This window comes from Erpetoichthys calabaricus, chromosome 8, assembly GCF_900747795.2.
Source record: "Erpetoichthys calabaricus chromosome 8, fErpCal1.3, whole genome shotgun sequence".
In the NCBI taxonomy this organism is placed as follows: domain Eukaryota; kingdom Metazoa; phylum Chordata; class Cladistia; order Polypteriformes; family Polypteridae; genus Erpetoichthys; species Erpetoichthys calabaricus.
The window spans coordinates 166,852,267-166,865,948 of record NC_041401.2 but is presented as its reverse complement, the minus strand read 5'-3'; the positions used below and the strand labels follow the sequence as shown (position 1 = coordinate 166,865,948).

General features: G+C 40.1%; 1 protein-coding gene across 2 annotated transcripts in view; it reads left to right on the top strand.

The window, feature by feature from the left end:
* The first annotated feature begins 6,762 nt into the window (after positions 1-6,762).
* Positions 6,763-13,682, top strand: part of ube2j2 (ubiquitin-conjugating enzyme E2, J2 (UBC6 homolog, yeast)) — a 55,445-nt gene continuing 48,525 nt past the window's right edge. Inside the window, exon 1 of one of the 2 annotated variants that reach the window (XM_028807746.2) lies at positions 6,763-6,844. The gene's annotated coding sequence lies outside the window, so the exon portion shown is untranslated. Of the gene's footprint in view, positions 6,977-13,682 lie in introns of both variants that reach the window. The other variant, XM_028807745.2, reaches the window with a different exon arrangement.

Here is a 13,682-nt window from a genome sequence, read left to right as displayed (position 1 = left end):
AAATGGCAACAAACTAGAAATCAGCTAAAAATATATCATTGTCTGCTCCCTATGCAATCCTACACCCTTTGACTGATGTGGGCCAAATTTGGCCTAGTTGCTCTCTAGGACAATACTAACAAGATATAGACCACTTTGGAACCCACGATTTTGACCTCTGGGTTTTTACTTTAATGACAGTGTCACCTGCTGACCCAGAACAAGTACTACAATCCTACACCATTTGACCGATCTGGACCAGATTTTGCGTAGTTGCTCTCTAGGACCATACAAATAAGATAGACCCCCTTTGGAAACCAACCTTTTTTTTTTTTTTTTTTTTAAATTCTGTGTGCTGCTGCTATCTACTGTAATATCAATTGTACTGTGTGCTTTTGCAGTGGGTGTTGGGTGAGGCTTAATCAGGAGTGGAAGTGCAGAGTAACACAAAACACACTCAAAAGATGGTTGTTTAACATCTGATTTGTTGACTTTTCTTCATAATTTAAGCGCTACAAACTGGCCACCTTGAACAAGAGGGTGAGTCATACACAACAATGTCCATGGTTAAAACCCAGTAAGGAGTTAACATAATTCTGAAATACATTTGGACCAAAAAAGACCAAATTCTTGACTCACGAGCAGAAACATTGATAGTGATGCAGTGTGGATGACGGATCGGACAGCTAGCAGTACCAACAGAGTCACTATTTAAAAAAGACGAACCATTTTCTTTTCTTCATCCATTCTACAAATATGCTTGGGCAACGCTGGGCAATTTGACTAGTATCTAATATACAGTATATACAGTGCATCCAGAAAGTATTCACAGTGCATCACTTTTTCCACATTTTGTTGTGTTACAGCCTTATTCCAAAATGGATTAAATTCATTTTTTTCCTCAGAATTGTACACACAACACCCCATAATGACAACGTGAAAAAAGTTTACTTGAGATTTTTGCAAATTTATTAAAAATAAAAAAATTGAGAGAGCGCATGTACATAAGTATTCACAGCCTTTGCCATTAAGCTCAAAATTGAGCTCAGGTGCATCCTGTTTCCCCTGATCATCCTTGAGATGTTTCTGCAGCTTAATTGGAGTCCACCTGTGGTAAATTCAGTTGACTGGACATGATTTGGAAAGGCACACACCTGTCTATATAAGGTCCGACAGTTGACAGTTCATGTCAGAGCACAAACCAAGCATGAAGTCAAAGGAATTGTCTGTAGACCTCCGACACAGGATTGTCTCGAGGCACAAATCTGGGGAAGGTTACAGAAAAATTTCTGCTGCTTTGAAGGTCCCAATGAGCACAGTGGTCTCCATCATCCGTAAGCAGAAGTTTGAAACCACCAGGACTCTTCCTAGAGCTCGCCAGCCATCTAAACTGAGCGATCGGGGGAGAAGGGCCTTAGTCAGGGAGGTGACCAAGAACCCGATGGTCACTCTGTCAGAGCTCCAGAGGTCCTCTGTGGATAAAGGAGAACCTTCCAGAAGGACAACCATCTCTGCAGCAATCCACCAATCAGGCCTGTATGGTAGAGTGGCCAGACGGAAGCCACTCCTTAGTAAAAGGCACATGGCAGCCCACCTGGAGTTTGCCAAAAGGCACCTGAAGAACTCTCAGACCATGAGAAAGAAAATTCTCTGGTCTGATGAGACAAAGATTGAACTCTCTGGTGTGAATGCCAGGTGTCACGTTTGGAGGAAACCTGGCACCGCTCATCGCCAGGCCAATACCATCCCTACAGTGAAGCATGGTGGTGGCAGCATCATGCTGTGGGGATGTTTTTCAGCAGCAGGGACTGGGAGACTAGTCAGGATAAAGGGAAATATGACTGCAGCAATGTACAGAGACATCCTGGATGAAAACCTGCTCCAGAGCGCTCTTGACCTCAGACTGGGGCGACGGTTCATCTTTCAGCAGGACAACGACCCTAAGCACACAGCCAAGATATCAAAGGAGTTGCTGAATGTCCTTGAGTGGCCCAGCCAGAGCCCAGACTTGAATCCGATTGAACATCTCTGGAGAGATCTTAAAATGGCTGTGCACCGATGCTTCACATCCAACCTGATGGAGCTTGAGAGGTGCTGCAAAGAGGAATGGGCGAAACTGGCCAAGGATAGGTGTGCCAAGCTTGTGGCATCACATTCAAAAAGACTTGAGGCTGTAATTGCTGACAAAGGTGCATCGACAAATTATTGAGCAACGGCTGTGAATACTTATGTACGTTTTTTTTTTTATTTTTAATACATTTGCAAAAACCTCACGTAAACTTTTTTCACGTTGTCATTATGGGGTGTTGTGTGTAGAATTCTACTGTATATAATATCGTAAATATAAAAGTGCAAAGATTTTATGTGATGTTTTTTGTCACGCTTTAAATCTGGCTTATTTTTAAAACCTACATATATATGTTTGGTATCATTCTTTTCAGAATTCATCAGACTTTAATATGATGTGGTTAGATTTTCAGATTCTTATTCCGTTTTTAAATTGTAAACTAAGAAATATCAAGAACTCACATCCCGAGACGAGACTTTGTGCCAAGAGATTTATCCACGCCTGGGGCTGGAAATAAAACGCAAGGAGTAGGACAGCTGCTGTACAGGCTTTTAAATGTTCGAAGCGCCATGCGAGATGCAGATCACACGGCACTGCAGCAGCAGCAAGCCAGCAGCTGATCGAGCAAAGAGGAGGTAAAAAAAACAAAAAAACAAAAAAAAACCATTTGCTTCCCATTGTATCACCGTTTAAGGGGGTTTCGGAGGAGCGATTACGTCTCCTTGGGGTGGGTTCATCCCCCCACTTCACAATGCGACATGCGGCAGAGGCGCAAAGTGACTGGTGCGTAGCACAGTCCCCGGGAGTTGGTGAGTGAAGGGGGGGGGGGGTCACAAACCCCCTAGTGTAGACATAAAATTGTGCTCAGAGAGTTTGAGTCTTGGGGCACAAGCATACATTGGCTATACCATGAAGTGGCTGGGTGGTCCCGGCTCTTTTCATTGTTTGAAGTTGCAGGTCTGGGTGCAGCCAGCACATTTTTGTTTTCTTCTAATCTATCTACCGATAGTTTGCACTTTTTTTCTTCCAACATAGAAATGTTATTATTTCCCAGGGTCTCAAGTATTTTTGGGCTTGTTGAGAAAGAGGCCTCCTTTAAGGCTTGTTTTGACCAGTGGTGGCTCTTGCATGCAGAATTAGCCATGTGCTGCAGTGACTAGTCACTGAGCAAACACACAGAGATTGGGTTTATATTTCTGATGGCAGTACTCCTAATATTCTCACTATGATCAAGTCATGTACCCTTTTTTTCTTTTCTTTATACATCCATGGCGGAAGCGAGTGCAAGGGCTGGATTGGATGATGACATCACACATGCGCAAAATAGATTGGGCAGCGACCTTACAGTAAGCATGTGTGAAAATTCTGTGATGTCACACTGGTCTCACAAAGTATCATGGGGTGCTGGGAAAAATAATGTTTGTCTAATCCAGACTGGGGTGGAGTGGTGGCTCTGAGGCTAGGGATCCACACTGGCAATTGGAAGGTTACTGGTTCAAATCTTGTAAATACCAGAAGTGTCTGTACTCCATTGGGCCCTTGAGCAAGGCCCTTAACCTGCAAGTGCTCTGTCCTGGGTATGACACTAACCTGCATCCGGCCCTCCAAGCAGTAGGGGTTGGTGGCCACTGTAAAACCTCACACTGTTCCACTCCATTCGAACAAATGTGCTGCTGAGGTGTCACCCATTGCATGGCTGCGCTTGGGTGCAAATTTGGGATCCTGGGTGCTGCAACACACTGTATCACTGCATGCTCCCAACCTCTAATCCTGACTCACAGCCACGTTTCCAGCAAAATATTTGGTGAATAAGGTTGCCAATGAACACCACATATTTGCTGTGAAGAATGCTTTGTTGAGTTTCGCCTATCGACATTATTTGTAAAATGTTTTAGGCTGTATTTCATAATAGTATCAGTATTTTGAGCTGAAAAAGTGATACAAATTCCAACAGGGTTTTAACAAGTAATGTACACAAACTATATATTTGTTGGCAAACTTAATCAAAACTCTGAAAAATTATTTTCTCAGAACTACTAACAATTTGACTCCTGGAGTAATCCACTGACTTTTAATAAAATTATGTAGGTTCATGCTGTTAATAACAACAAATTAATCTTTAGGTAGTGTGTATTTTGTTATGGACCAGTATTAGCCAGTCAGTCAATCATTTTCCAACCCGCTATATCCTAACTACAGGGTCATGGGGGTCTGCTGCAGCCAATTCCAGCCAACATAAGGCGCAAGGCAGGAACAAATCCTGGGCAGGACGCCAGCCCATCGCAGGGCACACACACACACACACTAAGCAACAATTTAGGATCGCCAATGTACCTAACCTGCATGTCTTTGGACTGTGAGAGGAAACCGGAGCACCTGGAGGAAACCCACGCAGACACGGGGAGAACATGCAAACTCCTCGCAGGGAGGACCCGGGAAGTGAACCCGGGTCTCCTTACTGCGAGGCAGCAGCCCCACCACTGCGCCACCGTGCTGCCCCAGTATTAGTTGTTAATTTTTTATTATAGGCAAAAACTGAAATAGTACTTTTACTCCAAAGCGTTGTATCCTTCTCAGTTTCTAGGTAGTTTATGAATTATCAATCAGTGACACTCCATTGTTAAGCAAAGGGTATTTTTTTTTTCATTTTAGGTTTAAAATGTCTTGTTTTGGGCGGCACGGTGGCGCAGTGGGTAGCGCTGCTACCTCGAAGTTAGGAGACCCGGGTTCGCTTCCCAGGTCCTCCCTGCATGGAGTTTGCATGTTCTCCCCGTGTCTGCGTGGGTTTCCTCCGGACGCTCCGGTTTCCTCCCACAGTCCAAAGACATGCAGGTTAGGTGGATTGGCGATTCTAAATTGGCCCTAGTGTGTGCTGGGTGTGTTTGTGTGTGTCCTGCGGTGGGTTGGCACCCTGCCCGGGATTGGTTCCTGCCTTGTGCCCTGTGTTGGCTGGGATTGGCTCCAGCAGACCCCCGTGACCCTGTGTTCGGATTCAGCGGGTTGGACAATGGATGGATGGATGTCTTGTTTTTTTAAATTTTGTTTAAACTGAAAAATGTAAAGCGGTAATGTGATGATTTGTTTGAATTAATTCACAATATATGCGTTTTTATTATACAGCCCAGAATGTTCCTTTTTTGTTTCATTGTTTTCATAGAATACCGAGCCTCATCAAGTTTTCTGTTTGAGTGCCTTAAATCTTCTGATTTGTTTAATATTGTGTCCGCAGTGCACCTTTTCTTACACACTGGGGCATTAAATCAGAATGTCAGGATTTCAGTGCCTAATATCAATAAATTGAACACATTAACAGTGATGTTTGTATTTGAATATGTAAACTTTGTTAGCTCTTATTGTTTTCTGAGCCTCACAGGTCTTACTAGCCAAGTGTTGATGTTATGTGCCTGTGCGTGAGGCTGGCATCCATTCAGCACAAATCTCTGATGATACTGATGTTCTTTTATTTATTTGTCTTTATCCAAAGTGACTTACAACATTTGAGAGATGTGCTTTTCCAATTGGATCAAAGGCCAGTGGAGTGACTTGCTTGTGGTCCGTGTCTGTAGCAGGATTTGAACTCACAGCCTTGTGGTTTGAAGTCCAAAGCCTTAACTACTATGCCACACGGCCTGTTCTTTGCATGGGGGATTGGTGGTGGTGGTGGCGGTGGGGGGTCCAGCATGGTTTGATAGAAGCAGTGTGCCAGCAGCCCGCTCTCTTCAAACATTTCCATTTGACAGAAGTAGGTTAATCGAGGCGGCACGGTGGCACAGTGAGTGGTGCTGCCTCGCAGTAAGCGTTTGCACCCCAGAATCCTCCCTCCGAGGAGTTTGCAGTGCTCAACACTTCTGCTGCATGGCATGACAGGGCAGCTTTTGACATCACTTGCTGCGCCGTTCTCACAACACAGCATTCGAGGTCACCTGAAGATGAAGAACCCAGAACTCCTGTTGATGTTTTTTTTTTACCACCAACCGCGTGACTGCAATGGAAACAAAGACCACCCCACCATTTTGAAGAATTGCGCACCATTTCAAGGAGCCGTAAGTGGTTGCTGGGGGACAGCAACTTTGAAGGGTCAGCTATGTAACGGCGTAAACAAGCTGCATCAGTCAGGGACGGATCACCATCGGTATAAGCAGACAAATAAGCAGAGCCTCTAAAAAACGACTGCAAAGATACAAATTAAATTCCAGCTTGGGCACCTTTTAAGGATAGTGAGCTACCTAAAAGAGCTATGGAAAGAGCAACAAATCCACATTGGCTCTCACCTCTGGCACTACAAAATTATTGTTCTTGTACTAATCCACATTGAGGCAGCGTTCCCAAATTGAAGCCAAGGCTACAAAGGCTGTTTCTGACCTACAGTGACCCTGAGTTGGATTAAGTGGAATGAAAAATTAAGACGTGATATACTGTACTTTTTGAATATATATGAATTCAGAGACTCGGCATACCATTCGTATACAATATTCTCCAAGTGAAATAACGGATATAATACATCCTGTTACAAATATAACGGGCCATGCAATGGGCATTTTCTGTCCTCAGCTAATTTAACGGAAAGACGGACGTGCACGGTGCAGCTAGAAGTGAACCCAATGCCCACTAACACTGACGCGTCTCAGGATCGGCGTACCTTGCAAATATGGCGCATTCAACTTTGTAGACGTCACGACTTAGTGCCAATCTCTGTGGTTTACAGACTCGATCCGGAAATGTTTATGGCCGGTGACTCCGCCCACTATGAGGTAGTAGTCACAGTGAGAGTTGGGAATTTAGACCTTGGAAGATAGTGTGAGTGTGTGTGTTTTTTTTTTTTTTTTTAATATTCTTAATTTTCGAAAGTGTTAACTTCACGGAAGTACGAGGAAACTTCACATTTTTGACGCCGCTCAGTTCACATTCACTAGCGGGGTCTCTAAAGAGGTAATGGCGTTGGTCTTTATGCGCGTGTTTGCCTGTTGTTGAGCACGGGAGTGGCGGCGCTCGGGAGCCGGCCTGCTGGCTGGGTCTGGAGTCTGCTACCGGGGGAGGTCTGTGCTTTCGCCTCCGACGCTTCCGCGTTTTCTCTCGCCGCTTTTGGGGTTTGAAGTGGTGGCTGCGCAAGGATCTTGTGCTGGACTGTCTCTCTCGAAACGTGTTCTTCCGTGTGTTTTGGCAGACGCGAACTGTTGGAGAAGTGTAGGAGCTCCACTTCAGGTCTCGTGTTGTGTTGGCAACTGCAAATCGAAGGCTGACAGGCAGATGTGGTGCCACCGCTGGGAATGGTACTGCTTTATGATGGATCTACCAGTTTTTAGTTAAATTGTCTACTTTTCCTTTTGCTCAATGCACGACAGACTTCGTCAGAAAGTCAGTTGACTGATTTCCTTCAAGGAAGATACTCAAGACTGACGCCGTTTTTGTTTTTCCTGTGTTGTCACACGGTGAACGACATCCACAAGAAGTTTAGCAAGTGATGTCAAGTATTTATTCCTTCAGTGAGAGGATGCAAGTTTTGAGTGTTTTAGCCTGGGAACGTATGGGTTATATGTGTTGGAGCCGAACTAAATTGAATGGCAGCACCCTGTTTGTCCGAGACAACATGGGAAATTAGTGGGGAAATGCATAAAGCGCCTTTTATTGTGCATGTGTATTTAATACGAAACCATCAAAGTGAATGTGTGTACAAAATCATTGTAGAACGCGGAACTTTTAAGAAAAGTATATATACACAAAATAAAAAATTTTAACACTCTAATTGGTGCAGGGTAAGGTAAGGTTCAATCCAAAGTACACTTGCACCTTTAAATTACTGCGTAGGAAATACACCTGCCAAGAATTTGAATACTCCTGAAACTGACAGGTACAGGTGAGGGTTTTAAAGTAATCAATAGAAGTTGGGACACTTGTGCAAAGTGTTTGCTTCAACTTGCAAAGCTTAATTTACTTTATTTGCTGCAAAACATCTGTAGGTTGTAGACTATTATATGTTCCCTGAAGAAGACCCATTTGTAATATTCTGAAATTTACTTTTTTTAGCTTTTGCTACCGTAAACTTAAATTGTAACCTCTGTAAGTTTACTGCTTACAGTTTTTCCATTTTAATTCATTCATTGCATTTCAACTGATTAAATTTGAAGAAAAACTGAGGTGTTGTAAAACTTTTGACAGGCAATGTACTTTAACGTTATCTGTATTAAAATGTAGATTAAATATAATGTCTATTAAAATCAGTCCTCCTTACTTTCCTCAATAGTTGAGTTTCATCTAGAATATATTGAGTCATTACGTTGGAACATGCATAAGCATACAGGCTCGTGCAGAGTGGTGATAAATTTATTGTAAGTAAATGTAAGGTATTACACATAGGAAGTAAAAATGTTAGATTTGAATACGTAACGGGAGGTCTGAAACCTGAGAAGGACCTAAGAGTCATAGTGAACTCATCTACATCCCAGCAGTGTACAAAGCCATAAAGATGGCTAATAGAATGTTAGGTTATATAGCATGATGTGTAAAGACAAAGGAAGTTAACCTTAAAGTGCATAATGCACTAGTGAGGCCTCACCTGGAGTACTGTGTGCAGTTTTGGTCCCTGGGCTACAAAAAGACATAACAGTGCTAGAAAAAGTCTAGAGAATAGCGAGTAGGCTGATTCTAAGGCTGTAGGGTATAAGGAAAGATTGAAAGAATTAAATTTTTTCTGTTTAAGCAATCTTAGATTAATAAGTGACATGATTAAAGTGTTTAAAAATTATGAAAGGAATTAGTACAGTGGGTCGAGACTTAGTTTAAAAGGAGTTCAATAAGGACATGGGGGCACAGTTGGAAATTTACGGGTATGATTTGTAATGACGTTGCTAATTTTTTTTATTCACATATAGAACTATTGACACATGGAATATGTTACTGAGTAGTGTGGTAGACAGGAGGACTCAATGGACATTCAAAACGTCACTTTATGTCGTTTTGGAAGAATTAGGTAGATGGGATTGGCGAGCTTTTTTGGGCTGAATGACTTGTTCTCGGCAAAAGGTTTTTAAGTTCTTGTATTCTTAATTCTGCACCATGCCTTAGGAAAAACTGCTTTTCAGTAGTGCATTCTAGTTAGGAAAAAAGTATGGGGAGACTGAATCTACTGATTATTAGGCAGCATCTTGGCAGGGTGAATGCTTAGTGCTGGCCAATAGGGTGTTGACTTCCTATCGTCAGATTGTTGAGCTTAATGAGCATGAAGGTGTTTTGCAGTGGGAATAGATAGACAGAGAAGATAATACTTTATTTGTCCACAAGGAGAAATTGAAATTTTACAGAAACTCCAATGTTTAGCAAGTCTGTAGCATGATAGAAAGTTTATACATTTTTGAACATTGCAAGTTACTTCTCTCTGATTTTTAAAGGTTACTTGAATAGGTATACCAACATTATAGTTGGTGAGTTCCACTTAAAAAAATGCAAGGAAGAGATTCAATACAAGTAACAAAAATTACAAAAAGCAACATAAAGCTCCATCTGTGAGAATTGCCATAAAATCTTAAAATCTAGAATAGTAATAGCACTGCAAATGTCAAACATGTTAGTAGTGCAGCAGAGTTAAGAGGTATTAATCACACCCATTTCATTTTTTGTCATCCCTCTCTTTTGAACTTTTAGTTTTTATGCAATCATGCACACACCCACACACACAGAGTAATCTAAAATGAATGTTTGGAGGGTAAACATGAAGCTTTAAAGTAATTGTCTATCTACATAAAATTTTAAAGTGACAGTAATAAACCATGAAAGGTAACAAATACTTAAACATCTTGACTTGTACTACACATGGTGTTGTATGGTGCTGCAGAAATGTATCCTTCCTGTATGATTTATTTTTTTATTATACTTTATTAATCCCGAAGGAAATTACTGAAGTTGAAAGTTTGTCATATATAGTTAAAGTAAATGTCGTCTGATTGTCAACCACAACTTAATATATGTTACCAAACACGGCAAATAACAAAGAACTGTGATACATATTTAATTAGGTTTTAGAGGAAATGTAAGTATTAGGCAATGCCTTATATGAAAAAGTTAATTGTTCCTTGGACACTGGCTACACCAGATTTTGTAGCAATTCACTAAATCCACATTTCCTCTAGTAATTGGATAGCCTTGCACAGTGTTGTGGAGAAATTGAGGTGCACTCTTTCTTACAGAACTGCTGAAGATGGTATCTGCATGATGTTTAGCTCTAGAGGTTGACTGTGTTTTTCTGATATTTTTTTTTTCCTTCAGCTTTTGAAACATAGACGTGCTTGTGTGTTTTGGACCATCATGTCGATGTATAGCCCAACTGCATTACAACTTATGGACATGGGTAACCCAATGTTCTCATGGGGAATCCTATTGTACTTAGCAGATTTCATGGTTTCTGCAGGACAGCCAAGTCAACCAGGTCCTTATCCTTAAGCCAAACTATAACATGATTTTTCTAGCAGCCAGTTTTTTCTTTGACGTGATATTATTACTGTGGAGTCCAGCATTATCTTTTTTTTCCTGATTTAACAGGGCACATTCCCCTGAACCCATATGTTCCCCTTACTTTTTTCCTGAACTGTTTAGAATAATATAAAGGCAATGTAGCCAACTTATTAGTGAGTTGTTTTTTCTGCATTGCTACTCTATTTTGGAGTTCTTTTTTACCCATCATTTTTTATGGTGGAATCATAAAACCTTATCTGAAGTGCAAGGAGCTTACAGGTCCTTATAGGTATTTCTAGGCTTCTTTGTGTTTTCATGGAAAAAATGACATCTTGCCATTAGAGAGATTCCACAGAATGACTGGTTTCCCGAGGACTGGCTACTTTTACAAACTTTGCCATTTTCTTTTAGTTTGGCCGCAACTGTCATTCAGTGGACTTAAGAGACTTATAAATAACTTGCCAGACTCACAGATGCCATCCAGTTTTTCCAGATGTTTTCAGGTTCATCGCATGATGTATCATTAGATCCTTGGTGCTAGCCACTTCACTCAGATGGTAAGTTAGGCAGATTTACATTAAGCAGGAAGGGGCCGAATGAGACCTGATTCTTTATTAAAAAAAAAAAAAAAAACTGTTAAATTTAGTTTTCATATAAAATAGCCCTTACTTCAGCCAGGAGGCAGTCACTTTCTCACACCTTAGGATTTACATGTTGGATTGGTTACCTTGCCTAGAAAACAAGTCAAAGAAGAACCAAACTTGGGTATATACTTATGACTCTGGCTTCTCTATTACATACTATAGCTCACCAAAAGATATGTAAAAATATGCAGTAATTCTGAAAATCAGGTACTTTCTGTTTTGTGATGTCAGTTGTGTGCTTTGATATACTATCATGATGCTTCTTGCATGTGTACACTAAGCATGCAAATTTTTGAAAACAAGGTATATTTTAGAGGACAGAAACTGCTAGTAAACACTTGACATTACTGTTAAACTTTATTAGTTTGCCCTTAGAGTACTATGTGTGCACTTGGTCCAGAAAAGGAACATTTTAGTCATTCTCTTTTACGTTTCATTCAGACGTACTGTGTGTGTATATATTTATAAGCGTGTTCCGAGTTCTGTATTCCACAATTAAAACTGGAAGCAGTCTCTTACCAAACACTCTTTACACCAGAGTTGTAGGAAAAAAACTTGTACCAAGTCCTTTTGTGCTTTCATCTTCAGTAACAGTTTTACTCTTTGTCATCTTACAGTTAAATTCAAAGACATCGTCTTCAGACCTGCTTTCATGTAGGTGCTGAGAAAGACTTTTTACATTAGAGAAACAAGCACCTATAAAGCCCTTTACTACAGTGAAATATGATACTTGTGTGTTAAAACAGTCAATCTGGCATTTTCTGCTTGTTACCAAATCATCCTTAAAATAGAAAATCACAACTTTCTTCCCTGCATATATGTGTGTATGTATAATATATATATACTGTACATACCCCATCACCCTCCTCAGGGTTAAGTGAGCTTATAAATAAAAATCTTTTCTTCTAGGTAGCACTTTGAGCTACACCATTTTCAGCTTCATTTAACAATTAAGATTATATTTTTTTAATTAACAAGATTATTTTAATAACGGTTTGATTTTTTTTTTCAGAAGCAATTGAACAACTCTTTCCATTAATGTGTTTATTTTATAAACCCACTTGACTCAATTTAGGGTCAGGTGTGCTGAAGGGCCTGGCAGTAGCTTTGGTCAAAACGCAAAACACAACACCACCTGTACTTTGTGCTTAATGTTATTAATTATTTATAACAATGATGCATTATTAAATCATTTTGATTTCATTAAGCAAGTAGTTTTGGCTTGTTTTATTAGCCAATATTATTTTATTTAATCAAATTTAAAAAGTCAACTTTGTATTAACCAATGTAGAGGCCAGAGAAGGAGGTTGAAAAAGTATTAACAACAAACCAGTACAAATTTAATGAAGCAACAATACACTTCAAATAAATTTTACTAAAATAGCATATATATTATTTGGTAGCACCTTTATTGTAGTTTAGAATACTAAGCATCTCATACTGTAAATTTGTTAGCACAAGGTCAGTGCCTACCTATCCTTTGATTTTCTAGAAGTATTATATACAGTGCGGTTTGTCTGAGAAGCATTGCATCTGTGGTGACCTGCAGGAAAGCAAGCACTTGGGTTTGAAGTATAGAGTCTGCCCAGTTCAACAATTTCAAGATTTCTTTAGTTACAGTGTCATAATGAGGAATGTGTAGAACAAAAAGCAGTCCCCAAGAAAATATGAATACTATATGAATAGAGATGCAGTTCTTGGTTATACAACTCAAATGCACTTGGAAGTTTAATTCGCTATTTAACAAATGTCCTTTCTGTTATTATTGATGTTTCTTTAGCCACCTCATCTACAATGAGACAGACATATTGGTATTAACAGTTGGATAAGGAGAGTCACCATATGCCTGTTATATTATCAGTGGATAAATGAAGACAAGACTATTTTTTGGTAGCAAGTTTTCTTGAGGGCAGGGTTTTTTTTTAACGATAGCAATTGAAGTTTGTGATAAATTGGAATGTCGGTTATGGCAAGGACTAGGACAAAATCTTTTAGAAACTCTCTTCTGCGCATGGACCTTACCATTGATTGTTTTTATATATATAGTTTTGCTTGAAAGTTTGTGAACCCTTTAGAATTTTCTATATTTCTGCATAAATATGACCGAAAACATCATCAGATGTTCACTCAAGTCCTAAAAGTAGATAAAGAGAAACCAGTTAAACAAATGAGACAAAAATATTATACTTGGTAATTTATTTATTAAGGAAATGATCGAATATTACATATTTGCGAGTGGCAAAAGTATGTGAACCTCTAGGATTAGCAGTTTGAAGGTGAAATTCGAGTCAGGTGTTTTCAATCAATGGGATGACAATCGGGTGTGAGTAGGCACCCTATGTTATTTAAAGAACAGGGATCTATCAAAGTCTGTTCTTCACAACACGTTTGTGGAAGTGTATCTTAGCACAAACAAAGGAGATTTCTGAGGACCTCAAAAAAAGAGTTGTTGATGTTCATAAGGCTGGAAAAGGTTACAAAACCATCTCTAAAGATGTTTGGACTCCACCAATCCACAGTCAGACAGATTCTGTACAAATGGAGGA